The sequence below is a fragment of the Melospiza georgiana genome, chromosome 14 (genome assembly GCF_028018845.1).
Source record: "Melospiza georgiana isolate bMelGeo1 chromosome 14, bMelGeo1.pri, whole genome shotgun sequence".
NCBI lineage: Eukaryota > Metazoa > Chordata > Aves > Passeriformes > Passerellidae > Melospiza > Melospiza georgiana.
The window spans coordinates 477,677-504,704 of NC_080443.1; positions in this window are offsets into that span (position 1 = coordinate 477,677).

The following is a 27,028-nucleotide window of genomic DNA, read 5'->3' on the forward strand; positions in this document are numbered from 1 at the left end:
TTCCAAGAGAATATGAATTATCTTCTCTCCTTTCTCGAACACTTCTATTGCCGTGTTCCCCCAAACAATGATATCATCAATATATTGTAAATGTTCTGGAGCCTCATCCTCTTCTAGTGCAGCCTGGATCAGTCCATGACAGATGGTAGGACTGTGTTTCCACCCCTGGGGCAGTCGGTTCCAGGTATACTGCACTCCCCTCCATGTAAAAGCAAACTGAGGCCTGCATTCTGCTGCCAGAGGGATGGAGAAAAACGCGTTAGCAATATCGATGGTCGCGTACCACTTTGCTGCCTTGGACTCCAGCTCGTACTGCAGTTCCAGTATGTCCGGTACAGCCACACTCAGTGGTGGAGTCACTTCATTCAAGGCACGATAGTCCACAGTCAGTCTCCATTCTCCGTCAGATTTTCGCACCGGCCAGATAGGGCTGTTAAAGGGTGAGTGGGTTTTACTGACCACCCCCTGGCTCTCCAGCTCTCGGATCATCTTGTGGATGGGGATCATGGCATCTCGATTCGTCCGGTACTGCCTGCGGTGCACTGTTGAGGTGGCAATTGGCACTCGTTGTTCCTCTACCTTCAAGAGTCCTACTGCAGATGGGTTCTCTGATAGTCCAGACAAGGTATTCAATTGTTTAATACCCTCTATCTCCACTGCAGCTATTCCAAAAGCCCACCTGAATCCCTTAGGATCTTTGTAATAGCCATTCCGGAGGAAGTCTATGCCCAAAATACACGGAGCCTCTGGACCAGTCACAATCGGATGTTCCTGCCACTCCTTCCCAGTCAAGCTCACCTCAGCTTCCAACAAAGTCAACTGTTGTGATCCCCCCGTCACTCCAGCAATGGAAATAGGTTCTGTCCCCACATGTTCCGATGGCATTAAGGTACACTGTGATCCAGTGTCAACCAATGCTTCATAGTCTTGTGGCTCTGATGTGCCAGGCCATCTGATCCACACCTTCCCAAAAACCCGGTTTTCCCGTGCCTCTTCCTGGCTGGAGGCAGGGCCCCTCTAAGCCAGATTGTCCTTCTTTCCTTGGGCATATGCCTTAGAAGTTCCTTCAAGGGGATCGGACATGTCATCGTCATCATCATACTTAACATCTCAGCTACGAGCGACCGGAGCTGCTTTCCTTTTGGTGATACTTCCTCTTTTCTTCAAATCACGCACCCGTTGTGCTAAAGCAGAGGTGGGTTTTCCATCCCATCTCCTCATGTCTTCTCCAGACTCACGCAGAAAGACCCATAACTCAGCCCGTGGGGTGTACCTTGTCTCCCCATCAAAGGAGCGCCAGCGTTGGACACCAGGGCCTCTAATTTGTACAGCTGAGATTTGAATAAGGTCCTCCTTAATCTCTTCCTGGAGTTTCTTATGATTCTCCTCTATTTTGTCCTCTAGTTTCTGCAGTCGGGTTTCCACTGCTGCAATTCTGGCATGAGTTGGGCCATGCACAGCATCTGCATACACTCGAAGCTTCTTTGCCATATCGAGCACAGTCTCATATGTATCATCCCGCTTCATTATTGCTAGGGCAGAAGCGTATTCAGGTGGCCCAAGTCACACAAGTTTCCTCCACATTACAGGTATGCATGGTACCAGGTCCAGATTCCTAGTTGTTGTATCATCTGAGAAAATGAGCTCTGCCACCGCCATCTCTCTCAGGCATTGGATCCCCTGTTCTATGGTCTTCCACCGTGTCTGCTGTATATAGAGATCATCCGTACACAGGTATCGAGGCTGTGAGGGTTAGCCCCCCTCATCATACCTTGATCGATGACAGGATCATGTGACAGGGATCCCAAATGCCTCGCTTCAGTACCATCCAAAATCGTAACCTCCCCTGCAGCATCCCAAAGGCGGATTAACCAACTAATTATAGATTCGTCAGGTTGTCGTCTGTAATCCTTTCTTAGGCCTCTGAGGTCCTTCAGAGAAAAGGAGTCAATATTAGCTCCAGATTCTGTGCCCCTTGATGTGGCCTCTGATTTTGGTGAGGGTCCTTCTCCTGCATCATCATCATCATCCTCCACCTTTCGATTGGTCGCATCATCCTCATCATCCTCCACCTTTCGATTGGTCTTGACTTTACACTTTCCACCTCTTGTATTAGCTGCAACAGCCATGGTTTGGGGCCTATTGTCTGATTCAGCTGCTAGCCTGGAGTCTGGGATGTTAGCTGCAGTCTGGGTCACTGGGATAGTAACTAACTTATCTCCCTGTTCCCTTTCTGCTATCTGCTGCTCCACAGTATCTAGCAGAGTACGGTAAACAAACGCCAAGGCCCAGCTCACTGCAGTAATCCTTTCCTCCTTAGTATTACCATGGCACTTCTCCCTCAAATACTTTGCCACCTCGACTGGGTTCGGAATTTGATCAGATGGAAAGTCCCAGTCTATAGGATCAGAAAATTCCTTTAAAGTCTGGCCCATAACCTCCCATTTCCCACTCCAGTCAAGATTTTTCCTGCTTTGTTTTACTCCTGAACCAGGAGTCTCTCTAACCCCTCCAGAAATCTCAGCTCTCATTTTATACACACTCCAGACAGTATAGAAAAGTCTTAATAAATTAAATGCCAGAAAGATGGTTTCTTTTAAACTCAGGGGAAATTCAGTATTTTCTAATAGAGATGTCAACAATTTGGAGGAGAAGAAGGAAGACAAAGGCTGAAAAGCCCCTTCCCCTTCTTCTCCCCAAACAAACTGAGCACACAGCCATAACAACAATCCATACATTCCTGAAACAAAGTCCAGCATTTTTATCCGACACATCATCACACATAAGACCAGCACAATGACTATTCTGGTTAGTGCCCCCCGCTTACAAAAGCTACTTATTAGGGACAACACCAGAGCTATTTTTGGGTAAGGAAATAACCCTAGGGACCACAAAGGTATTAAAACTTCAAAAACCCCTAGGGACCAGAAATACCGGCAAGCTTCCACTCCAAATGACATTATGAATTACCAATATGCCCACAAAACAACCAAAACCAAAATATTATTGTTATAGGTTTTTTTTCCACTGTCTTTGGCCTCCGTTTCCTGGCCAATGCACCAAAAGATATACTGTCCTGGTTTAGGACAAATTAGGAGAAATCTCCAAAAGGGAGCCCCCCAAACAAAACAAATCTCCAACCACCCCTCCCCCAATACTGGGTTTGGGAAGGAATTTCTCGGAGGAGCAAAGTGGAAAACAAAACCTCTTTATTTTCAAGTAACAAAAGAACGCTCCCCAACACAAGAAAAGAAAAGAAACCAGGCTGTGTTGTGAAGGGCGCTGAGCTTCTCTTGCAAACTCCGGGGCGGGTCCTGGACGTCTCAGGTCAGGTCCGGGGCCGGTCCAGTATCTTCAGGGGAGGGTAAGAAAGAGGGAACAAAAGAAAAGGAAAAAAAACCAGCGCAGAAAGCAGAAAGCAAGCAAGCAAGCAGCTAGCCAAGCCAAGTAGCCAAAAGCCAAAAGCGAAAGTGCCTGGTCACACTCCCTCCTCTCTTCCCCGCCCCGCCGCAGCAAGACGGCCGGGGGCGGGGGGGGGGGGAAGAGAGAAAAGGCACAGCTGCCAGACACAACACACGATATTGGTATAAAGGCTGTCACCCCACGACACAGGGAAAGCGGCTACAGCTCTTTGAGTCTCCCCAGAAAATTAGCACATTCCTGTTTGTGTCTTCTGCCTTAAATGCAGCGTGGGCTGCAGGGGAGGGAGGGGATCCCACTCCTCTGCTCTGCTCTTGCGAGACCTGAATTGCTGCAATTCACTTCTGGCGACTCCAACACAAGGAGATGATGAAACTGCTGGAGAGAGTCCAGAGGAGGCCATGGAGAGGCTGAGGGGGCTGGAGCAGCTCCCCTGTGGAGCCAGGCTGGGAGAGCTGGGGCTGCTCAGCCTGGACAGGAGAAGGTTGTGTGGAGAGCTCACAGCTCCTTCCAGGCTCTGAGGGGAGCCCAGAGAGGGACAGTTCCTCAGGAACTGCAGGGACAGGAGCCAGGGAATGGCTGCCAGTGCCAGAGGGCAGGGCTGGATGGGATCTTGGGAATGAGGAATTGTTCCCTGGCAGGGTGGGCAGGCCCTGGCACAGGGTGCCCAGAGCAGCTGGGGCTGCCCCTGGATCCCTGGCAGTGCCCAAGGCCAGGCTGGACACTGGGGCTGGAGCAGCCTGGGACAGTGGGAGGTGTCCCTCCCATGGCAGGGTGGCACTGGGTGGGATTTAAAGTCCATTCCACCCCCAAACCATTCTGGGATTCTGTGTGCAAATATTTTCATGGCATTAAAAAAACACTGTGGAGCACACTGAGAGTGTCCTCTCTTCCTCTCTGTCTTACTTGCCCCTTTTTACTTAATCTTTTGGCCTTCTCTACTAGAATAGATTTGTTTTAAGGTTCTGGGGTGTTTGTAGATTTTGTAAGGTGAGTGAAAAGTTGTCACTGTCTTGAGGATGTTTGCACTTGCATTTTTGCAGAATTTTCTTGCTAGCTGAGTACCAGGCTTAATGACTCTGTGAAGTCTCATCATCCCTTAGACCCATTTAATACAGGCCTTTATTTTCTTTCTTCATTTTTCCCCACCTCAAGCTGCAAAGCTTGTTTTTGTTTGTTTTTTTAATTGCAAGAAAACTTCTAGAATGTCTTCGTGTCCCTTTTCTCAAGCAGCTGGCAGTAAAGGAAAAAAAATTCCTAGGAGATATAAACCAAAGGAACATTACAACCACATATCCATTAATTACTAATATCCATTAATTACTAATATCCATTAATTACTAATATCCTTCTCAGTGCATTGTAAGATGGGAAAACAGTGACTGGTGCAAGTGCATTACTGCCAGCAGTGCAAAGCTTGATCATTGTCAGTGCAAAAGTAACAAAAGACCCATCCTAATTCTGACAGAAAATTTGCTCCTGTAAAATTTTCCAAGTTCTAAATTCTGGAATTGTATTTAAAGCCTTCTTGTTCACACAGGAACAAACTCTCCTTGCAGCTTTGAAATTGCAAAAGGCTAACAATGCAGTAAACCTTGATTCTCCCTCTCTATTCAACCTTTTAATGACTGTCATTGCTTTAGCTCCAAGAGGTTGGTGATCTAATTAGGGCAAATTGAATAACACTGCTTTTATGCTAAAGCGTGAGAAAGTTAATTGAAATCAATCCATGTTCAGTGAAAATGCTGGAGACATCACTGATAATTTAAAGCAATTAAAAGATGTTGTCCTGAAGCAAGGCAGAAACATTAAGTCTAAGAGTCTGTTAAAGAAAACTACCTAAAATATTTAAATGATATTATACAACTAAGATGGACTAGGGATAGCTGAAGCAATTAGAAACCCTGAAGCATATACTCAGTCATGTGTAATCTTGAGTTATTTCAAGCCATTTGTTTCTCGTAAAGTCATGGATGTTTTTAAATCCCATTTGTGACATTTTGTGAACAATGCTGTGCTACACTTGCAAGCCTCCAGTTCTCATTGATGGGCCATTGTGTTAAAAAAAAATTAAATTTAAATGAAGTTTCCAGGCTTATTTTAATTTTTTTGTTCATAGGATGCAAAACATTTATTTGGTAGATCTGAAGGTTATAATCCAGTCCCTTGTTTTTTAACAAAATTTTAAACATGGCAGGGTAAACGGGATGGGTTTTCTTTCTGAAATCCCCAAATCTATCATAAAATCATTAAAGATGGAAAAGACCTCCAAGATCATCAAATCCAACCTGTGGAACTTGCTGAAGGGATGAGAATTCAGAGCTGCACAGTTCTCATTTAGAAGTTTCTTCAAGGATGTGTAATAAGACATAAGATAAAAACCAGAATAATAATAGTTTTAAAAAAATTGTAATAATATCCACAAAGTTTATGTTGTTGCTGTCTGCATTTAGGCTCTGGAACATACCTGTTGATGTACCTGACTCTGTTACCTGCCACCTCTGGCAGGGCTCGTGCAGTTCATGGAGGAGGCTTAACTGCAATGACACATACTGGGAATGCTGGACAAACATGAAACTGTATGAAAGATTAACTCCATAAAATACGCCACAGGCACAGGCTGAAGAAAGCTAAAATTAATCTGCCAAATAGCAGTAATTATCTTTTATCGTCTGTCGCAGCTTGTACTTGCACATTGGTAGAAATCTTGGTCGTGGCAGTTTCCTGCTTACCCAGAGTTAAACATATGGAAATGTAAAAGGAATGATTGGGAGTCAACAACATAATAGAGATGTCCTGCCAAGGCTTCTCAAAACAAGAATTTGAGTTCATTTTATTGGTGATGTGTATGTCCCAGTCCCAAAGCCTGATTCTCCTGCTTCAGCTTCAGCCCTGTGTCCTGAGGGGGTCTGCAACACATCCAACCGTCCTGACCATCAGCACCTCAAGGTCTCCCTGCCGTGAGGGCCGTGCTGCACAGCTCCCTCCTGTGAGGGCTGTCATCCACAGCCCAAAATCTCACCGACAGTAGGGATGGCCGTCGCCTGCTGGAGGCCAGGGTGTGTGCTGCAGAGCCCTCCTCCCTGCCACACACCTCTGGGGGATGGAGCAACATGTGGAAAAGGAAGGGAACACAACATTTGCCAGACTTTACAGCCTTGGACTAGATATCAGTTAATTTTGATTAATTGCATTATTAACTGTGTTTGTTCTTATGTGTACAAGTGCCCCCCTGCAATAGCAAAGGCTTTTACTTTTGGAGTGAATGTTACTCATATTAATAGTGGAATTTGTCTTTTGTCCTTCACCTTCTAGTCCTGTGCCACGTAAGAATCTTGGGTTGACGCAGAATTTTTTTGCTTCTTTTCCCCCTTTTGAAACTATTTTTAGGAGAAATTATGCCCATATTCTTACAACAGCCGGGGGAAAAAAAAAGCATCAGACACATCAAGACTGTAAACCAGGGAAAAATTGATTATGTTTGAACCAATTTAATGATTTTTCTTGTGTTTTTTTGTTTCTTGAATTGTAAATGTTTTGACTGTGAAATACTGAAAGATACTTTTCATCCTTTTGTTTATCTCCATTCAACATGAGGTGGAAGGAATAATATTCTTAGTCAAAAATTGGAAGCAAGTTATTTTAATGTCATTTTTTGATCTTCCATGTCCTGGATTACTGCAGAAAACTCTGCCAACCTTCTGGTCACTCTTTATTGATCTTAAGTGCTGAAATTTCTGTGTTTTCAGAAAAGAATCCCCACATTTTTCTTTTATATTATGAATATTGTGGTATCTCAAATGATATGTCTGCTGTTTGTGTCTACTGTGGTGCCTACTGGTTCTAACTGGGATTAACATTTTATGTGAAAAAAGTGATGATCAGAGACAATATATTTGCTGGACTGGGTAGAGAGAACTTAGAAGTTAATAAATATTTTTTGCCAAGAAATGTATTGATTTGTTTGGGTCACTCAGGAATTATGAATAATGTCAGGAAATGAGGCTGGGAAGCATGTGGTATTTGGTGCAAAATCTTTCTTCCTCTCAAAATATTTCTGCAAAAAAGTCTAGAAAGGTGAAGAACCAGCTCTGCCCACAAAAAATCCTCAGGACTTCTGTGCAGGTAGCAGCTAGAGATCTTTAAAATTCCTGCATTGTTAAATGTGCACCTTATAGTCGCTCCAGAATAAATACACTCTTTTTTTTTCTCTTTTTAGACTGAAACTGCACATGGAAACTCAATTTAAACTAGCATTTTACAGGAGGCTTAGCTCAGCTCTCTGGATGAAATGTCCTTTCTGAATTTTGAAGAGCAGTCTGAGTTAAGTCTCAGTTTGGCTGAGCTTGTTTTCCCCTATCACTTAAATCACCTCTAACAAGTTTAGCTTTAATGCACTTTCATATTGCACTACAAACTCACTGTGAGGATGCCATGCCTTATTTCCTCTGCAAGATATTTAATCAAAAATGACCTACAATTTCAAGCATGAATGCCCAACATCTCATTATTAACCACTCCCTGGGACTCTTTGGAGTGCTCTAGCCTCAGCTGGGATGTGGCGACAAGATTCAGGAGACCACTGGTGTTTTACAATTGAGGTCATCTTTTAACTCTCCTTGTTATTTGGTAGGAAAAAGCAGGGGGGAAGTATTCTGATAGGTTTATGTATCAGCAGTGAAATTGTTGATCTGTGTGACCCTTGGTCTAATTCGAGACCTCAAGAAATCAAGGGAGAGGCAGCCCAAAGAATGGACTCTTGAGGTTATTTGCTTTCCCTGCTTCTTGAGTTCCCAAGGGTTTCACTACAAGGACACTTTCCAAGGAAGTTCATGAATTTTTCAGGCACCTTTCATCACTAACCTTTCACTTCAATTTGAAGAAAATTGCAAGGTCTGTGTAGAATGACATTGTTACCATTGCCTTTTAATTTGTCTCGTGTCAACCAAACACAACTACCCAGCCTTTGTAATCATGTTGATCTAGCAAGCCTCGCTGGTCTGGGCAGAATATTTTTCCCCATCTTAATCTTTACAAATATGGTGTTACTTGGTGAAATAAAGCTTGAAAGGGGGTCAGGAAAATGATGACTTGAGCTGAAAGTAATTTTTTTCCCATTGCCCAGTTTTCTCAAAGTCGCTCAGGGATTGTTTGTTTTCCTATTTTGAAAGAATAAGGTTTGAGTCCCATTCATTTTTTGGAAGAATGCAGATAACTGGGTGTTTTGTTCCTAATAAATCCAGAGATAATCCTTCCAATAGCGGCAGCATGGGCTGAACTGATAAAATGGTGAGAATGTGGAATATTGCCTAGATAAAATGTAAAACAAGAAATGTGTGGCTATTCCTACGAGCTGCAATGTTTTTTACCACATCATTTAGTCCTAGGCCTCTGTAATACTGGTGCTAATTAAGTGAGGCTCCAGTTTATGTCAGGCTGCTACAGCAATAATCATGTCCAGTTAAAGGTCACATTAAATGATTTGGGTCTCAGCTCCATAATGGCTAATTCCAACAACACTATTTCAAAACAGTGATACTGTTTAAAGTCTGTAATGCACTCATGCTCTGGCAAGGAAGCTTTTGTGTCTCTATGGTGAGCAGTTTGCTTTTATGAGGATAATTATTATTTTTCTACAGATCCCCTCTTTTTCTGCTTTTACATTTGCAGAAAAAGTGCAGTGAGCTGTTGTAAACTCTGAGTCATCATTTAAAGGTTGCAGAGTGGGGTGGTTTGGTGAGGTCCACAAAGAAACCTGTAGTGAATAAATTGAATTAAATTAAAAGGGGAAGAAAAAAAGCAAAAGGAATCTGGTTACAATGTTGTACATGATGCCCTCAGAGTGTTTTGTTGTTCCATGTGATGCATCCATAGAACTTTGACATTGAAATTAAAGCTGCTCAATCCCAGCTAAAGTTCATTAGATATTTTTATCAGTTCTGGGTTTTCAGATTTGCCCCATTATGCTTAAGAATGACCAAAAATAACCCTGATGCTAGCCAGTGCTAGCATCAGAATCTGCTTTTTTATTACCTTTTTGTTCCTTTAACAATATTTAATGTGCTTTTAGATAATTTTGCGATTCTTACTGTGTTTTAAAGGGTGCAGAACTTCTCTTTGACTCATTGTCAAAGAGCTCATTATTTTATCCTAACTTAGCATGGTTTTGTAATGTTCTGGGCCATACTATTAAAATAACAGTGAAATAAGTGATGCTGCACACAACCCTTGGGATTAAAACCACCAGCACAAATCCTGAGAGAGCAACCTGCAGCCATCAGCACAAATCCTGAGAGAACAACTTTCTCACCTGGTGATCCAGCTTTGGTCTGTCCTGTGGGCTTGCCTCAGGGAATTCTGAGGTCACCTTTCCCTTAGGAGCATATGTAGGAAATGACATGTCTATATTCAGGTTGAGGAAAATATTAAACAGAATGACTTTATCCTTTGTAATCTCATGCCCTCAACTTTGGGAAGTAAAATCCCCAATTCTGTTACGCCACAGACCGAATTATGTTTTTCTTCCTGTTAAAAAGCAAATTAATTTTCCCCCTTTGTAAATGCAGTAATTTGAGATTTGCTGTGAATTTCAAACATTGGTAAGGAGACAAAAATGTACCTTGTAACTATTTCCAGATTGGACAAAGTTTTGAGTTTTGAGTCTGGGTTTGATGCTAAATTTGCACTTCTCTGAGTGATGGGAGCCCTGGGAACCGGGGGTGATGTGAGCTGCTCTTCAATCTGCAGGCAGAGAATCAGAGCTGCTACCATTCAGTTTCCATGCATTGGGCTTTTTTAAAATGTAGAACAGGATAATGATACTTTTCTTCCAAAGTCTATGATGTCAGGAGTGGAAAAAAAAATGATGTATGTATATTTTTTTTCTAAAGTAGGATTATGAAAGTTTGAAAGTTCCTAAAACACTTAAGCTGAATGATTAGTTATTTTTAAAATTACCAATAAGTAGAAAAGACATCTTTGCTGACTGCCTGGTATTTTTTCAATGGCATTTTGTTTTGCTTTAAATATTGCTTCTGGTTTGCATTATGCTATTTGCCCACCTAATGAATTTTCATGGATTTTCTATCTTTCAGCACCTAATTTTTGCCTATTTCAAGTTAGTGTTAATCACATGGTCTGTGTGTTTACCTGGAGGTCTTTCCATGAAAACAGCCACACTGAACTAAAAAAAAAAGTAACCAGATTCTTTGCACTTTAAATGTTGACTTCTGTTATATCAAGGACTACCTTGACACAACAATGTTTAAATGAAACAAGGTGCTGTTTTGTTATAGGGACCACCTATGGGAGAAAAATAGTTTCAATCAGTTTTAGGCTGATTTTAAGATTTAGGGTTTTTTTCAGTCAGCACAAATTCCAGTTGGACTTGTTTTCACACCAGGCAGTGCAAGAGCACTCTGTGGCATAACTAATTGATGATGAATGTGTGACATGTCACTGCACAGTCATTCAGTCCCTCCAGACTGACACAATTATGCCAATTTTATAGTTACAATCAGCCTGCTCTTTTCTACTGGGATTGTTGTTCTGATGACATGAGATCTGATTTGTTTCTGGTAGGAAGTGGCCTCTTTCCATTTGATGCTTACCTGTTGCTGGTGGTTTAGCAATGGAGTATAAACAGGATTTTATTTTGAGAGTCTTTCCACAGTGTCTCACTGATCGTGCAGAGATGAAAATGAAGCAGGCTCTGATTTATCCTGCAACTTATTAATGAATAAAATATTTTTTTATGTATTCTTGTGGAGCCTTTAACTTACACATTCAAAAGTGCTCCACACTGACCAAGCTGCCAAAGCCTGAAAGGCAGGCAGCTCCTTTAATATGAAAAGTTCAAGCAGCATATTCTTGCTTTCTAAAGGAGAAAAGTCTTTACTCCCCCTTCTCGAGGGTAGCTAAAAGCCTTTTGCTATAAGTTTCTATTGCTTTAGACTTCATCATTTAGACAAACCTTTGTCCTTGCAGTGTGTAGCTCCCAGCTGTCAGAAACCATTTTTGCAGCTTGTGAATTTAATCTGTTCGGTGTGTCTGCTGAAAGTACTAAAACATCATTGAAATTCTGGTTTAAGAAAGCTAATGCACTAACTGCTCCCCGTGTGACTGCAGACAGCTAAACTGTGAGATATGGACTTTATATTGTAAAGCTCTTAAAAAAAAATTGCACTGATATCCTTGGTTGCAGTTTAACTTGTGGATTAATAGACCTTTAAATTTGAAACCAGCTCATCACCTTGCATTAAATGAAACAAGGCTATTTTGAACAGTTTTTAACAAAGGGTCAAGATAATATTAAAGGTAAATAAATTCAGAAAATTTCAAAACTTACCTGCAGGGGCAGTGGAAGGCCTCCATCTCCAGGATTCTACCCCCCTGTCCATCTCTTCAACAGCAAAATCTCCATACAGGTTTTCTATGGCAGTTCTGGATTAAACCTTCAGCCTTTTTTTAGTCTGTGTGTGGTATAAATTTGATTCCTGGAGGCAGTCTCAGCTGGTAGATCACTGTATTCTTACTGGATGTTATCTTTGCTTTTCTGTTATTACTCTGATTTTATTTTTTTTTAATTCCATGGTACAGCTCATATCATGACATATATTGGCCAATTTCATGACCTAAAGAGTGGTTACACAATTTTTTGGTGAGGTGATAAATAGGAGTGGTTTCACTCACCAGCATTAATCATGCAGGTTGGAAGTACCACAAAGGGAAACCTGGTAAACTCTAAGGCAAGAGGAAATTGTAAGCTCATGCCAAAAGTCAGAAGAGTATCTCCAGAAGGAAATGACTGTTAATAAGGACTTGATTCTGAAAACTGGCAGTGAAACAAATGGGTGAATTCTGAGAGAATGTACTCACCAAACAGCAATAACACAGCAACAAAGCTGGCAGGAATTGGGGATGGTAGTTTGCTGGCAATCGGTTGAAAAAACTCTGCACTGCAAGGATTTAGTTAGGGAGATGTGAAAATAAATCACTGAGGCAGTATCCAGCAAAGTGAACTGACCTTCTCACCAGTACACACATTGCAAATTACAACAATATCAGTGGGAGGGGAAGAAATAGAAGCTAAAATACAGAAGGAAGGCAAATGTGGAGTGTGGAAAGCCATCCATTACAGCGTGTGAGCGGCAATCAATAACCTCTTAACTAGGCAAGGGAGAGAAAATATCTCCACATGGTGTGCTGTCAGAGGGTGCAGGACCTCAGGCTCTTTTAGAAAGTGAGAACAGTTGCAGTGTGGTACAGATTTGCTATTAATGAGGCAGGGCATTTAAAACCTCTGTGAGATGAATTTCTGAGGGAGCACAGAGAATAAGGAGCACGGGAGATGGAACTCAGAGCTCAGATTCCATCTGCCTTCCTCTCTGGCTGCCTGGAGTGCCAGGTCAGGATAAGGGGCAGAACACCTCAGTCTCACTGCAAACCTCTGAGACAAACACCTGAGAGAGAACCCAGCATGCAAAAGGGAATGTGCAGAGAGAGCCAGGAAGGAATGCCGTGAAACTGCACTCACCACAGACAGGTGGGTTGACAACAACCCACTTGTTGATGGGTTTTAGTTGGTTTTCCCCCCCTTTTTCCAAGTGTGATGGGAAACAGATCTGATAACACAACTTCATGTACCTAAACTGCAGCAGATCCTAGCTCTGCTCACCTGCACCAACTCCCTGCCAAGGCAGAGACACCCAAGCAGGTTGCACAGGAACACATCCATGTGGGGTGGAATATCTTCAGAGAAGGAGCCTCTACAGCTTTGTAGGCCTTGTCCTACTGCCTCTGAGACTAAAAGGTTTCAAAATATAGAGGCTGTCAGTGCTTAGAAAACTAAAGCAATAATGGTAATTGAAAAAAAAGTCTTTTTAACTTCTCACTTGTCTCACAGTTATGTGCAAGTCAGGCTTCTCAGAAGATTTATTTTTGAAGTCCTGTCATGTTTGTAATCTACTTTATGTTCTTTTGGCTTAATGGGACACTCAAAAGAGCTATAAGGTATATTTATCTCAAGGCCAGATCTTTTTTAATATATTTTGTGCAAGAAAAAGAGTGAATTGCAGCAAGTTGTAAGGAGCTTTGCGATTCTTGCTTTTTGTTTTCTATGTTCTTTGTCTTTCTTTTGTATGTTGTGACAGATAAAACAAAATAAAGTTCCTTCATACAGTATGAAAATATAAAACTACATAAAGATGTCCTTTATCAGAGAATGAGAGAATAAACCATTTTGGTATGTTGTTAATTCACAGAGCACAGTCAGACATGATGGTGAAGAAATGAAAGAGTTCTCAAATACAATCTTACTCTTTCCTTTCTTTGTGTTTCAAATTTTCCTGACAGAAAACAGCTGAAAGGGGATCAAGAAACTTTGCACTTTTCCCAAATGGTATCAACATATGGCTGCCTAAAACTGGGGAGAAGTTTGCAGGCTGGACAAGTCTTGGCTATATTGAAATTCATGCTGAAAATGCAGTGGTGCATTAGGAGTTTTTAAGGCTGCAGTTCTCTGAAGTCCTCAGCCTGAAGCCTTTCACTGAAACATTTAGAAAATAACACAAAACAGGTAAACAGAAGGAATTGATATTTTTGCTGCACACAAATACTGGGTTTAAGGTAAGTCTTTCTATGGTAACTTCTGAGCATTGTGGCCATAATTCAGCCCATTGTCTTGATCTTTTGTCCTCCTCTGTGATGTACATGATATGCAGACACTTCAAACAGGAGGGTTCTATATTTGCAGATCTTTTAGTTCTAAGCTACCTTATATTATACACTGCTTTTTATCCAGCTATGTATTTGGCTGGCTTACAGATCCATACAGAGCTGAAAATGAATGAAATATTTAAGATGCTTTGTTTATCTTTATGTTGTGATCACTTCCAGTGAAACACCCATGTCACCAAGAGCTAGGAGAGTTCCAGCTGAATTCCTGATGAACTTTTTTTGACCTCCTCTGCAGTGTGTCAGCTTTTCCCTGTGGCTGGATTATGTATGGCTGTCTTAGCATCCACCACACATTGTGATCATCATGGTCTTGTCTTTGCTCTCAGACAGAATGGCATCATAATCACAGAATCCCAGAATGGTTTAGGTTGGAAGGAACCTTAAAGATCTTTTAGTGTCAACAATTTCCACTATCCCAAGTTGCTCCAAGTCCTGTCCAACCTAGCCTGAAACACTTCCAGGGATACAGGGGCAGCCACAGGTTCTCGGGAAGACCTGGAAGTGCCTCACCATTCTCAGAGGGAACTCTTTTTATCTATGAAATAATTCATATGGGTTTTTTTGAGTTGGGCTGTTTGTGCACCTCTCCCATAGAAAGCACTTAATTAACAGCTTTAATTTTGTTTCTTTCAAAAGGATCTTGATAGATAAAGCAGTCAGTTCTGAAGACTCAAGAATAAATTAAGAATCCTCCTCAGACAGAAATGTAGCTAATTAAATCAAGCTAAACATAATTAGACTCATATCTGGAGTAAAGGTAAGAGAGATGGTGATATAAATGAAGCCATTCAGCTCAGACTGTAATACTGTTGCTAGAAGTTTGAGAATCCTCAAAGTAATCATTTCCAATCCCTGGGAATATCATCCTCTTTGAGAAGCCTTGATGTAGGAAGCCTAAAAAATCAAGTGTCCTGAAACAGTAATTTTGGAAGACGGTGGCAGTTTTTCTCCATCCCAATCTTTAGGCTCTGCAGAATCTCTCTCTTTGCTGTCTGATCCATGTCTTCCGGAGTTATTACTGCCAAGAGCTTTCTAATGTAGGTAAATTAACAGCTCCAAATTATTTATGGGAAGGTTTCATGGCAAGTGTTGGGAAAGATCCAAACTTCACAAGAAAGGCAGAGAACCCAACAATTTTTGGTTCGACTTCTGAATAAATGACCAGATTTTGAGGAGGGCACAGTGCCAGCTTCCCTTTGTGCCATTCTTCTCTTCATTCTTCTCAGCTAGAACTACTGGTTCCAGAGAGCTTTCATATATTTTAGCTAGGTTCATAAATGGCAATGTACATTGTAAATGATCTTATTCTAAGAAAAATGAAGACAAGGACACAGTGGCGGATATGACAGAAGGAAAAAGAAAGCAGAAAATATTCTTGAAGCAATACGACAAGATAATGCAGTCTTTAAGCTTTTGCACACTTTTCTCTTAATTCTATCCAAGTGCCAGGTCAGTGTTAAGATTAATCAAAAATATTCTTCAGAAACTGTTTGCTAAACTTTCCTCTCTAACCTACTTTCAACTTCACAGGGTGAGGAGCTGAATGGTAAAGCATTTCCATATATTTATGGTCATGAAATATCAAGAATGTTGAAAGCAATAATGAAATATCCACTATATTAAGCATTCTTGAGGAGTTATTAGAGCTGATAGTTTTGTTGGGTTTGAATAGCTAAGCAAGTTGTTATCTCCTGCAATTGCACCTGTTGGAATTGTGCTCACAAGGGGTTTGTGAGAAGTGATTGCAGTGGAATTGCTGGGAGCAACACCCAGTACTGTGGTCTACTTTTTGTTTAGATTTGATACTAAACCTCCAAGGACAGCAAAATCTTTTTAACTTGCAGTGATGGCTTTTAGTTTAGTTTAATTCCAGACTTTTCCCTGTGGAAGCAGTTACTCTAGCAAGGGGGTTTGGTAGGTTCTATTCTGCAAAATATAACCCCAGGGAGGTTTGTCTGCTTTCAAAGATATTCCCTCCTTAAAGAAGAGTTTGGAGAAACAAGCTGGCCACAGAATTAAGGAGGAAAATAATTTTTAGTCATCTGTCATGTCTCTGCTGCCTTCACCTCTTGCTGTGTGCTCAGTCTAATTTTTGTGTCTAGTTAGGAGCCACATATCTTGATGATGGAGCTGTCAGCCAGGGAAACTAACTTTCTTTAATTTCCCTTTCAGGGTCTGAGAGCCCCATCTGAGAGCAAAGGTTTGGAAAGTTCTGGCAGTTCTCTTCATTGAGCACATCACTGGTGCAAATAACAGCAGGTCCAGTAACATTGTGGTGGAACGGGATATTGGATGATATATCTTACAGGAAAATCCCCGATCAGGAGATTCAAAAGCTTTCTGGAAATTGCATAAATTAAGATGGTTTCAGGCAGGGAATATTCCCATTCTTCTTACCTCACCGAGGCTGGTGACCTCTGGCCTTCTGCTTTGCTGTAGTTGTTGCTTTTCATAGATTTTTGGAGAGATTGCTGTTTTACATTTAACACTCCTTCTCTACCTACCTAATAGTACAGTCAAGCCATCCAGGAAGACCAGGCAAGATAAATTAGATGCTTAATTTGCACATCAGGAACTTCAGGCAGCCTAATTTTAAGAGGACATTTTTATAAAGTAAAATGGCACTGTGCATGTATTAGTAATTGCTAGTTCCACAAAATTATTAATGATAGATGAGCTCTGGGCTTGGAATCTTTGCATAACTTAGTGTTTGAAGGCTGTGCCATGAAACACAGGCAACAAAACTCATTAGGAAACTTATCACATAATTGTCAATATTATTGTAATTTATATTATTTTTCTCCATCACTCTCCATACAAAAATACATAAGCCAACAGTTATAATACAGATTAGTCACATTGTGAATAGTCTTCCCAAAACATAAGTTGATTTTAGCAATCTGAAAACAGAACAATGTATTCCTGGGCATGCTGCTGTCTCACATTGTTCATCCCTTAAGGGTTCCCATTTTCCTGACATGGCCTGAACCCTGCAGGGTTTAGATAACGTTTTTGGGTGAGTTTGTGTTCTTGCATCTCCTCTCCTTGGTCCTTCAATCCCTTCTAGACACATTCCGCCTTTCCACATCTTCTATCCTTTATTTGTCTTGGGAGCCAGCCAAAACCTACAAAGAATATCAAAAATATGTGTTCTGAGGTGGTTTAAATATCGACTTGATTTTGGGCTGATCTCTCCCTCTCCCACATGTGAATACATGAGGATCAAGGCTGCGTTCTCCAGACCTGCTCCCAGACCCTAGTTCCAAGCTCTTCTCCAACGTTTTCCAAAGACTGTAACCAGGCACAGAACTGGCCCTGTGAGGTTCTGTGGGTGTGAATACAATTCAGAGCTGCTTTATCTCTTCCAATAAATTTTAGAAAAAGTGTTCTGGTATATTTTTTTTAACAGACAGATTTTCAGATATTTTTTCAGATTTTTTTTCCCAGAATTTTCTCAGTTTGAGCTTTCCATCACATGAAGAAAAACCTTCTGTTTGTTTAGTTCTTATCATTGTGAATTTTAATATCAGTGGGGATGATAGACTGACAATCTTTTGTTGCTTTGTGTTTCACTTTTGTGTACACCTTGAACATATATGTCCTATTACGAATACAAAATTATATGTGGATATATATTTTTAGTGATGGCACTGATTTTAAAATCTTCTGAAAACTGCCTTGAGAACCCTTTAAATCAGATTATTGTGTGGCATTTCTTGGAATGCTGAAGAGATAAAATATTGGCCATCTATAAAATTGTGCACTTTTATTTTTCTGTTTCACAAACAGGTTTTATTCTTTGCATCTCATTTACAGATTGCTGAGTGTCACAGTATATCACAGTACAAGCTGGTTTGCACTGGGCAATTAATTCAGTTCTAGATAAGAGACACAACTGGCCCCTGCATTGACTAACAGAGAGGGAAAACCTTTCCCAACCAAGTTCTTGGCCCTGATCAAGCCCTGAACCTGGCTGGTAGAGGAAAAATATACTATTAGACACAGATAATTCTGTGCAGACTTTGCAAAAGCTAACCCTTTTCCTTTGAGATAAAGAGGAAACCTTGTCTGGAAGAGGTTCTTTCAAGTTCTCATTGTGAAAAAGAAACGCCTCAGCAATAGTAGACCCCAGGTAATATTAAAACATTTGCACAATTTTAAGTTTTGCCTTATTAATGTTGTTCAAAAGTCCATGTTTTCTTCCTATTTTTTATTAAAACAAAGAAAAGGGAAAAAATTTGGGGTGAACGTACACCCTCCTTTAAGTCTTGGGTGATATAATGTTCTCATGTTTTTCTCACGTCTTTCAATCAATCATATAACAGTACAATCATCTGGTGATGTTCAGCTGCCCAAACCCAAGGTAATGGTGAGAGACCTCCTCACCAATAGATGGGGTGGCTCCTTGAGATCTTATTACCTGAGAGCAGAGGCATGAACGCCTTTAAATGGACACTGAGACACGTTGGGCACCTGCCAGATGTGTCCAGCCTGCACCACGTCCTGCTGAGGACCACAGGCAGCATCCTCCTGGTGACCCCTCCACAGCCATCACAGAGCCCTGAAACCAGAGCAATTCATCACCTACCTCATGGAAACCTGGGACTCTTGAAGTGACAGTTATTTCATTTGCTTACAAATTATTTTTTTCCTGTTTACAAACAGTTTTTTTCTTTTTACAGATTGTTTTTCTAGTAATTGAGTTTTCTCTAACGGTTCTATGGGTTAAATGGTTCTAGAGTTATATAGGTTCCTGCTTTTAGAGATAAGTTGTAACTTGTCACTTCTAAGAAAATGGCCTGTGACATGTTAGGCTGAAAGGCTATTAGTCCTAGATGTGAATGCTGCACCTCCAGTGATACATGGCCTCAAGCAAATTAGGCCCATGCTCTCTTCTGTCACCTGGTTTGCAAAGGGCCCTTGCAGATGGGTGACAGAGAGCAGGCTGCAGTTTTTAATAAAGAAAAAATGGAGGAGATATCACAGTATATCACACTACAAGCTGGCTTGTACTGGGATAATTAATTTGGCTATAAATAAGAAACCCAACTGGCCACTGGGTTGACTGACAGGACCCTCCACCAATTACATTCCATCCTAAGCTAGAGACCTCTCACAGGCCGGGGAGCTGGGCAGTGTTAAAAGATCAGCCCAATGGGGTTATCCTGACAAATCCCCCTCATAAAGAGGGGCTCAAGGGTTCAGCTCTCTCTGTTGCCCTGTGAGCATCGGGTGAGGGGCTGTCTGTGTCTCTGTCCACATTCACAGCTGAGAACTGTGGCTGGCAAAGGGTGAAGAGGAACATTCTCCAGAGCCTTTGCATGCCCTGTGTCAGCTTGGACAAATGTAGACACGTGTGTGAATTTTGAAGTAAAATTTAAAAATTTGAAAGGAATAATATAAAAGAAAGAACTTTCTAATGTTTAGCTTGTTGTATAATCTTCATTTCATAACGAATGCTCTAGTTTTGTTTTTTGGTGTTTGTTTGGTGGGGGTTTTTTTTGGTTTTTGTTTGGTTTTTTTTTTTTTTTTTTATATTGGTAAAACGCTTTTGGATTTGTGGGGACAAAAAAATCTGAATGCATTCCTCTGACCCGTGAGTATCCCAACAGGTGGAACACACTCTGGGACAGGGAAGGAACATGAGGAGACCCTGGAAGAGCTGAGCTGGAGAGGAAATCCAGCACCTGCACAAACCTCCTGTTTTCACCATTAAAATGTTGTTCTTTCAATCTACTTTTGACCATCTGCTTTGGGCTAGGGAAAAATGCTTCTTCTTGATACACGTGTCACTCACACTCTGATGGGAAGCTTAGATATCCACAATTTAGTTGTTTATTCTCTTCCCTCCACATTGTCTTGTTTTCTCTGCTCAGGTGAGACCCCACCTGCAGAGCTGCCCCAGCCCTGGACCAGCACAGCCAGGAGCTGGAGCTGCTGCACAGAGCCCAGAGGAGGCACCAGGATGAGCAGAGGGATGGAGCAGCTCTGCTGGGAGGAAAGGCTGGCACAGCTGGCATTGCTCACCTGCACAGGAGAAGCTTTGGGCTGAGCTCAGGGTGGCCCTGCAGGGCCTGGAGGAGCTGCAGGAAAGATGGAGAGAGACAATTGCCAAGGGCTGCAGGGACAGGAGCCAGGGAATGGCTGCCAGTGCCAGAGGGCAGGGCTGGGTGGGATCTTGGGAATGAGGAATTGTTCCCTGGCAGGGTGGGCAGGCCCTGGCACAGGGTGCCCAGAGCAGCTGGGGCTGCCCCTGGATCCCTGGCAGTGCCCAAGGCCAGGCTGGACACTGGGGCTGGAGCAGCCTGGGACAGTGGGAGGGGTCCCTGCCATGGCAGGGGTGGCACTGGGTGGGATTTAAGGTCCCTTCAAACCCAAACCATTCTGGGATTCCATGATTCTGTGATTTTACTTGTCTGCCAGTGGCCCCTGTTTAATATTGATACCCAGAGGCCACATTTGTTTCCTTCTTGAACAGAAATATAAATCCAGTTTTACATGAGACACTGTCTGTTTGTATCTCCTGTAGATGTAAGGAGGTGCTGTAGATATTTCAGTACCCTGAGGACATCTTTATATAATGATTGCTCTTGGGCTGAAGCAATTTAAAAATCCCACTGCATACACTTGATGTTTAGTATAACGAATGAGGGCAAATGCAAAAAGAATTGCAATAAATAAGCTAAACACTGGAGAATACTGGATCTAGCCTACATTTAATAGAAGTACAGCCATCATAGAAAGAATTCATGTTTATAAAGTACAGCTGTACTTTGTTCTTTTAACAAATCTTTGGGGCAAGTTTGTCTTGAAAGCTAAAGTTCTAAATTCAGTTTCCCATCTCACTTCAATTTCTGCCGTGCATTTAACTAAATGCTATTTTTAACTATAAAGCTAATAAGAATAACAACAACAAGAGTTTGTCTGAGCATCTCTTTCCAAGATGCTGTAAATAAAGTGTGCAAGTGAAAGAATTAAAGCTCTCCTTCCCCTTTAGCCGCTGCTAAAGGTGTAGTCAAATCCACAGTTCCTCAGCTTTGGGTTTTACTCCTTGCATTCCACACTTACTGCTCAGCTCTGCCCACTGCTCTTTGAAGGTTTCCCCTTCTTTCTGTCGCTCTCTCTGGTTGTCATGGCTCAAGATGGTAAATCCTTTTACAGTCACATTTTAGTTTTTTCTTTCCCACTCCACACATGTTTTTTGAAGTTTGATTTGCAGCAGCACTGGGCAGCTCAGGAGGCCCATGGGAATGCAGTGCAGCCCTTGTGTGAGCTGGGTGTGTAACCTCGCTTACCTCAGTGTTCAGACCCCTAATTCATTGCAGAGCTGCAGTGGATCTGACAGTCTGGCCCATGCTCCTGTCACCCAAACCCTCCATCTCTGCCTTCATCCCAGCAGGGCGCAGCCTGCTCGCGTGTGCGAGAGATCTTCCTCCTAGGACATGATATTAAATGTTCACAGTCAGGATGAGAAATCTCCTTTCTGAGCATGATTGGATAACCTTTGGTATTGCCATGGGTATAAAACCTAAAATAAACTTCCAGTACCACGCTGTGTCAGGAGAAGTCACAGTTTTTTTACTAGATGGTGTGTTGAGCATCATTCTACCACTGACTGAGTTTTGACAGCAATTGTTTGTATCCTTTAGAAAGAAAACAGAATTAAAAATTAAAATTTTTCTGTGAGCTTTAACAGGGGAAGAAGGAAAGCACCTTACTAAGGAGACACCACATTGCAAATTAATGTAAAACTTAGGGATTCTCAGCAGTTGCTTGGAATTTTAGTGCTCTGAGTGTATTTGTATCCACAGTTACACTGAGATTTCTTGAAATATTTAATGCAGTGCTTTATTCATCATTTATATATTTTTAGACATAATGTGAGCGGAATAGATCTTTCTAGTGACTACACAACTGCAGGTGAAAGTATCAACATTTACAGGAAGGATGATATGAGCCGTGATGTTTTTACAGGAATTTAGATTTACATATGAAGGAATATTAAAGTCATAAAGTAGCATAAGGAGATTATTGATTTAAATCTGGTTCAATTTTTAAAATATAATCTGCCCTTCAGAATAAGAAGCTCTTTGCAGTATCTCGCAGGCAAAACAAATTCTTTTATCCTGTAACCTTCTTAATCTTTTTTAACTGAAAGAGAGAAGATTTAGATGGGATACAAAGAAGAAATTTTTTACAGCTAAGTGTGGTAAGGCCCTGGCCCAGAGCAGCTGGGGCTGCCCCTGGATCCCTGGCAGTGCCCAAGGCCAGGCTGGACACTGGGGCTGGAGCAGCCTGGGACAGTGGGAGGTGTCCCTGCCATGGATGGGGTGGGATAAATGCAGCTCCTTCAAGAGCATTATCTGTGGATGATAGCAATTGTTTTAAATGGCTTAATGATACCACAGATAATTACAATTCTTTGACTTTTGGTGACCGAAATCCAAGTGAAGCTGATTTACGAAAGTTCTGCTCGTCTGTTGTTGCTCAGTGTGAAAAAAAGAAACTAAAGAAAACAGAAGTATGTTCTAATGGATAGAATAGTACCCAGTGCATTCATTAAATATCCCACTATTAATCAGTAAACTCTTAGAGGCTGCTGATTGTTTGTTCCCCTTGTTGGTTGCTGAACCAGAGATGATTTTGCTGCAGCTGACATGCAGTGGCCAGTCCAGCCTTCCCCTCCTCTGCTGGCCCTGCTCCAGCAGCTCCTGGCCCTGCTGTGCTGAGGATCCACAGCTGGACACAGCAGCCAGAGGTGCCTCCAGGGCTGGGCACAGGGGCAGGATTACACAGTTTATTCATCAGCTGTCACCGGAGATTTCTCTTCTTACCAGAGTTTATATAATTTTTAACTAACCTTAGCATTTTCTGTCATTCGTTTCTTCTTCACTAACTAGTTGCTAAGGAGCTGTACTTGCTAAGTAGGAAGGTGTCCACTGCACAGATTTTTAGAGCCCTTTTGATTAGGAGCCACATCTAAACCCCTGTGAAATTAATAGGGAGTCATAAAATCATAGGATTATGAAATGGTTTGGGTTGGAAGGGACCTTAAATCCCCTCCAGTGCCACCCCTGCCATGGACACCTCCCACTGTCCCAGGCTGCTCCAGCCCCAGTGTCCAGCCCGGCCTTGGGCACTGCCAGGGATCCAGGGGCAGCCCCAGCTGCTCTGGGCACCCTGTGCCAGGGCCTGCCCACCCTCACAGGGAACAATTCCTCATTCCCAAGATCCCATCCAGCCCTGCCCTCTGGCACTGGCAGCCATTCCCTGGCTCCTGTCCCTGCAGCCCTTGGCAATTGTCTCTCTCCATCTTTCCTGCAGCTCCTGCAAGCACTGGAAATCCATTAGTTTTTCATCAGACCTTAAAGCAAAAATTCTTGTCTTTCTACAGAGGCACATTTTTTGGAGGAGGATGCACAGATCTGATCAGCAAAGAATCTGGAGGTGTCACTCTTGAGGTTGTTGGTGTTGTGTTTGTGCTCAGCTTAGTCACGAGTTTTATGGGCAGGAACGTTGTGATGGGATTTAATGGGATAATTTGGGCTTTCTGCTATGGAAGAGAGCATGTTTGTTTAGCAGGTGTTTTCCAGCATTTCTGAGGCCAAACTATGTGCACCACTGATGAGGGGGCCTTTGGAATGTCCTCTCCCAATTTGTATGATGGCAAAAATTCACCACAATTAAGTTACGCTTGGAATAAAATAAAATGAAATCCAGCCAGGGAGCAACTCAAGGTCTGTTATTTCAAATGTGGAATCCTTAAAATTTCTCTTTGACTTGGATTTAAGGAAAAGAGGTTTGAAACTTTTATTCAGGGTAAATGATTAATGTATTAAAATTCTCTCTTAAAATAATTAAAAGTCTCTATTTTTTTTTTCATATTATGTCCATTTATCTGAATCATGAGCATGAGTACCTGTTGTGCATGACAGTTATATGTTAATAGTGACCTCTCAGAATTTAAGCTGTAATAGAGAAGTCAAAACAATCTATTTTAACCATTAAATCTGGACTTTGCTTGGCATGTACTAAAACATTTTTCTATTCAAGTGACCTCTCATCACTGTTTTTTTAACAAATCAGAATTTATAATTTTATCAAGACCAGATCAAGGTTGAGTGATTAAAAAGAGCATGATTTCAAAAGAGATGTTTTTTTAACATCAGAAACAGCCAGGCTTTGTTTATCTGCAGTACTGAAATTTGAACATAATTCTGTGTGAATTCAGTATGGATTCATATTCTAAACACAGAGTATGTGGTCACTTCCTACCTCTAAGGAGAAATGAAATTAAGATACTGTATCAGACTGGCTTTATGATAAAAGTAGTATAGGGGTTTTCTGAACCACACAGTTCTTGAATAAGATCTCTCAGCATTCCTATTCAATATGTTAATTTAATAGAAACACTAGAATCACAAGTGTGGTCTTTCCATGAGTAAGATAATTAAAGAGTTTGAAAACTAGGATTAATAAGTCATTATAGCAAGTTTAGTTTCAATTAACATTATAAATTCAACTCTTTTAGTAAGTAATTGACATCTGATTAGCATGTTGTTGGGTATAGCTGTTTAGATATTAATCAAACTTCCAAACCTTGCTAACAAAATCCCTTAAAGACATGTACATAATTTCCCTTTATTTACATGGTAACTAAGCTTATCTTTTATGTGTGTTTGCTCAGGGCCACAACTTGGAGCATATGCTGAGACTATTATTTATTAATTATAGTCAGAATTGCCAATATGATTCAAAAGTCATGGGACAGCACTTCTGCCTTTTTTGATATACTCTGTGTAATCTCGACCATTGCAGAGATTTCTTGGCTCTGTGGGTGTCAGCTCACAGAACTGCTCGGTTTTGTGTCTGAATCTGAGTAAAGCAGCAGCTTCGTGTGGAAAAAATGAATGAAACTAATTTGTTAGCAGCTTTCCTTTGAAAAATGAATTAATCTAATTTGTAAAAAATACAGCAATGAGTCTTTCTGATGAAAAAGGTAATAAAAATGCAAGGCATGAAAGCATATTTTGTGCTTAGATCCAGTTAGTTTGTGCTTGAGCAGACTAAATTAAATACTATAAATTCTGCTCAAGAAATGTAAATACTAGGAGGTAAATCTGACTAAAAATGCAGCTAAAAAGGGAGGGGCTACTTTTAAATGTAATCTCTTAGATTTGATATGATTTGCTCTAACTAAAATTATATTTGGTCACTGACAATACACTTTTTATCATTAAATATATGGGAAATATGGAAAAAAACTTGCTTTAAAGACTGTCACAATAATGCTTCGGTAACAGAAGAAAATATGATTGTTTCTTACATTGGATATGAATCAGAAGGAAAAACCTTAAACTATGGGGAAATGAGTGATTTATCCGATGGGACGGTGAGTGACAATAACAAATCGCTCTCTCTCTTTTGCCAGAGCTCTCTTTGCTCTCCTGAGGCACGCAGGGCAATGACCCGGGTGGCAGAGCACGGCCTGGGAGGGCACAGTGCCCAGGGGAGGACCCTGCTGTGTGCGCCCGTCAGAAATGGAGAGCAGCGACTCCACACGCTCCTGAGGAAGATCTGCAGTCCTCCACGGCCAGGAGTTCGCGCAGAAACTTTATATCTGACTTTTTATTTGGCAGTGTTGCATTTTTCCACTCCTGGCACACGCCACACCGGAGGGCTCTCCCTCCTTTGAGGAAGATGAGGGCACCGTTCATCCCTCTGCAAGAATTCCCCTCTGGACACTCACTCAAAGGGCTTTGGCAGCCCTTGGAAGCCACTGAGGGGTCAGGGCTTCACATCCAGGGAAGGCAGAACAAGTTGGGAAGAGCTTTGAAGTGTTGTTAGAATCTTGAGAGTCTCATTTGAGAGCCTGATGGGGTTTATTTTATTGTGAAATCACTACTGCCCGGGGTATGGCTGTGCTGGCTCTGCCTCCTTGGGAAAGGGGCTTTCCTAAGGTGTTGGTAAGTTTGGTCCCTCTCAAATCCATCCTGACAGGGGGTTCCCTCAACCCCATTACCCCCTGGAAGGAATGAAAATAATCCAGGAGCTCTATAAAACAAACATTCAGCCCCCAAAAGAGCTCACCCCAGGTTACTGCCCAAATTGCTGGCTGAGGAGGAGCAGCACCTCCTCCCTCAGCAAAGAAACCAAATTTGCCCCATTTGAATGGTTTGCAGTGAAATACTTCCCACATGTCAGCTTTTACTGGCAGCATTTACAGAAAAATCAAAGAATTCCAGTAGTTGAACAAATCTCTCATCTTTATTCTTTTGCATAGAATAAACAAAAAATTTATTTCAAACTTGAAATGAAGTGGGAAATGGGGATTAACCAGGCAGTAAGTGAAAGCAAGCTGCAGCCTTGAGCACATTTGTAATTAGGCAAGTTACAAACACTTCAGTAATGAGGATAATAGAAATTCTGACAGGTCCTGTAATGGAGAGAGCTTGTGAGCACCACTGTAATAAATAAACAGAGATCTATTTGATTTTTTGTTAAAAGTTAGAAGCCCCAAGAGTTTTATGTTACTTCCTTTAGTGCTTGGTGAGGCTGTTTGTATGAGACTTTCCCCTACATTTTAAATCACTTATTGCTGCTTTGGCAGCGTCTGTTAGATTCCATTAGATTCATTAGCTCTTCTAAAGAGCATTGCTCTGTGGAAATAGCTGAAACAGCTGCCCTGTGTAATTTTGTTATTGCTTTAATTTACTCAGAATTCTCTTTTAACACTCCAGCTGTTAAATATAAAGAGGAAAAACCAATCAATATAAAAGCACTTTCTACCTCAGTATTCTTACGTGTACAGTTTGGGGGAAGATGGCTGAGAAACTAAACAAATGTAAGGCTTGTTCTGTTGTTTTCCAGG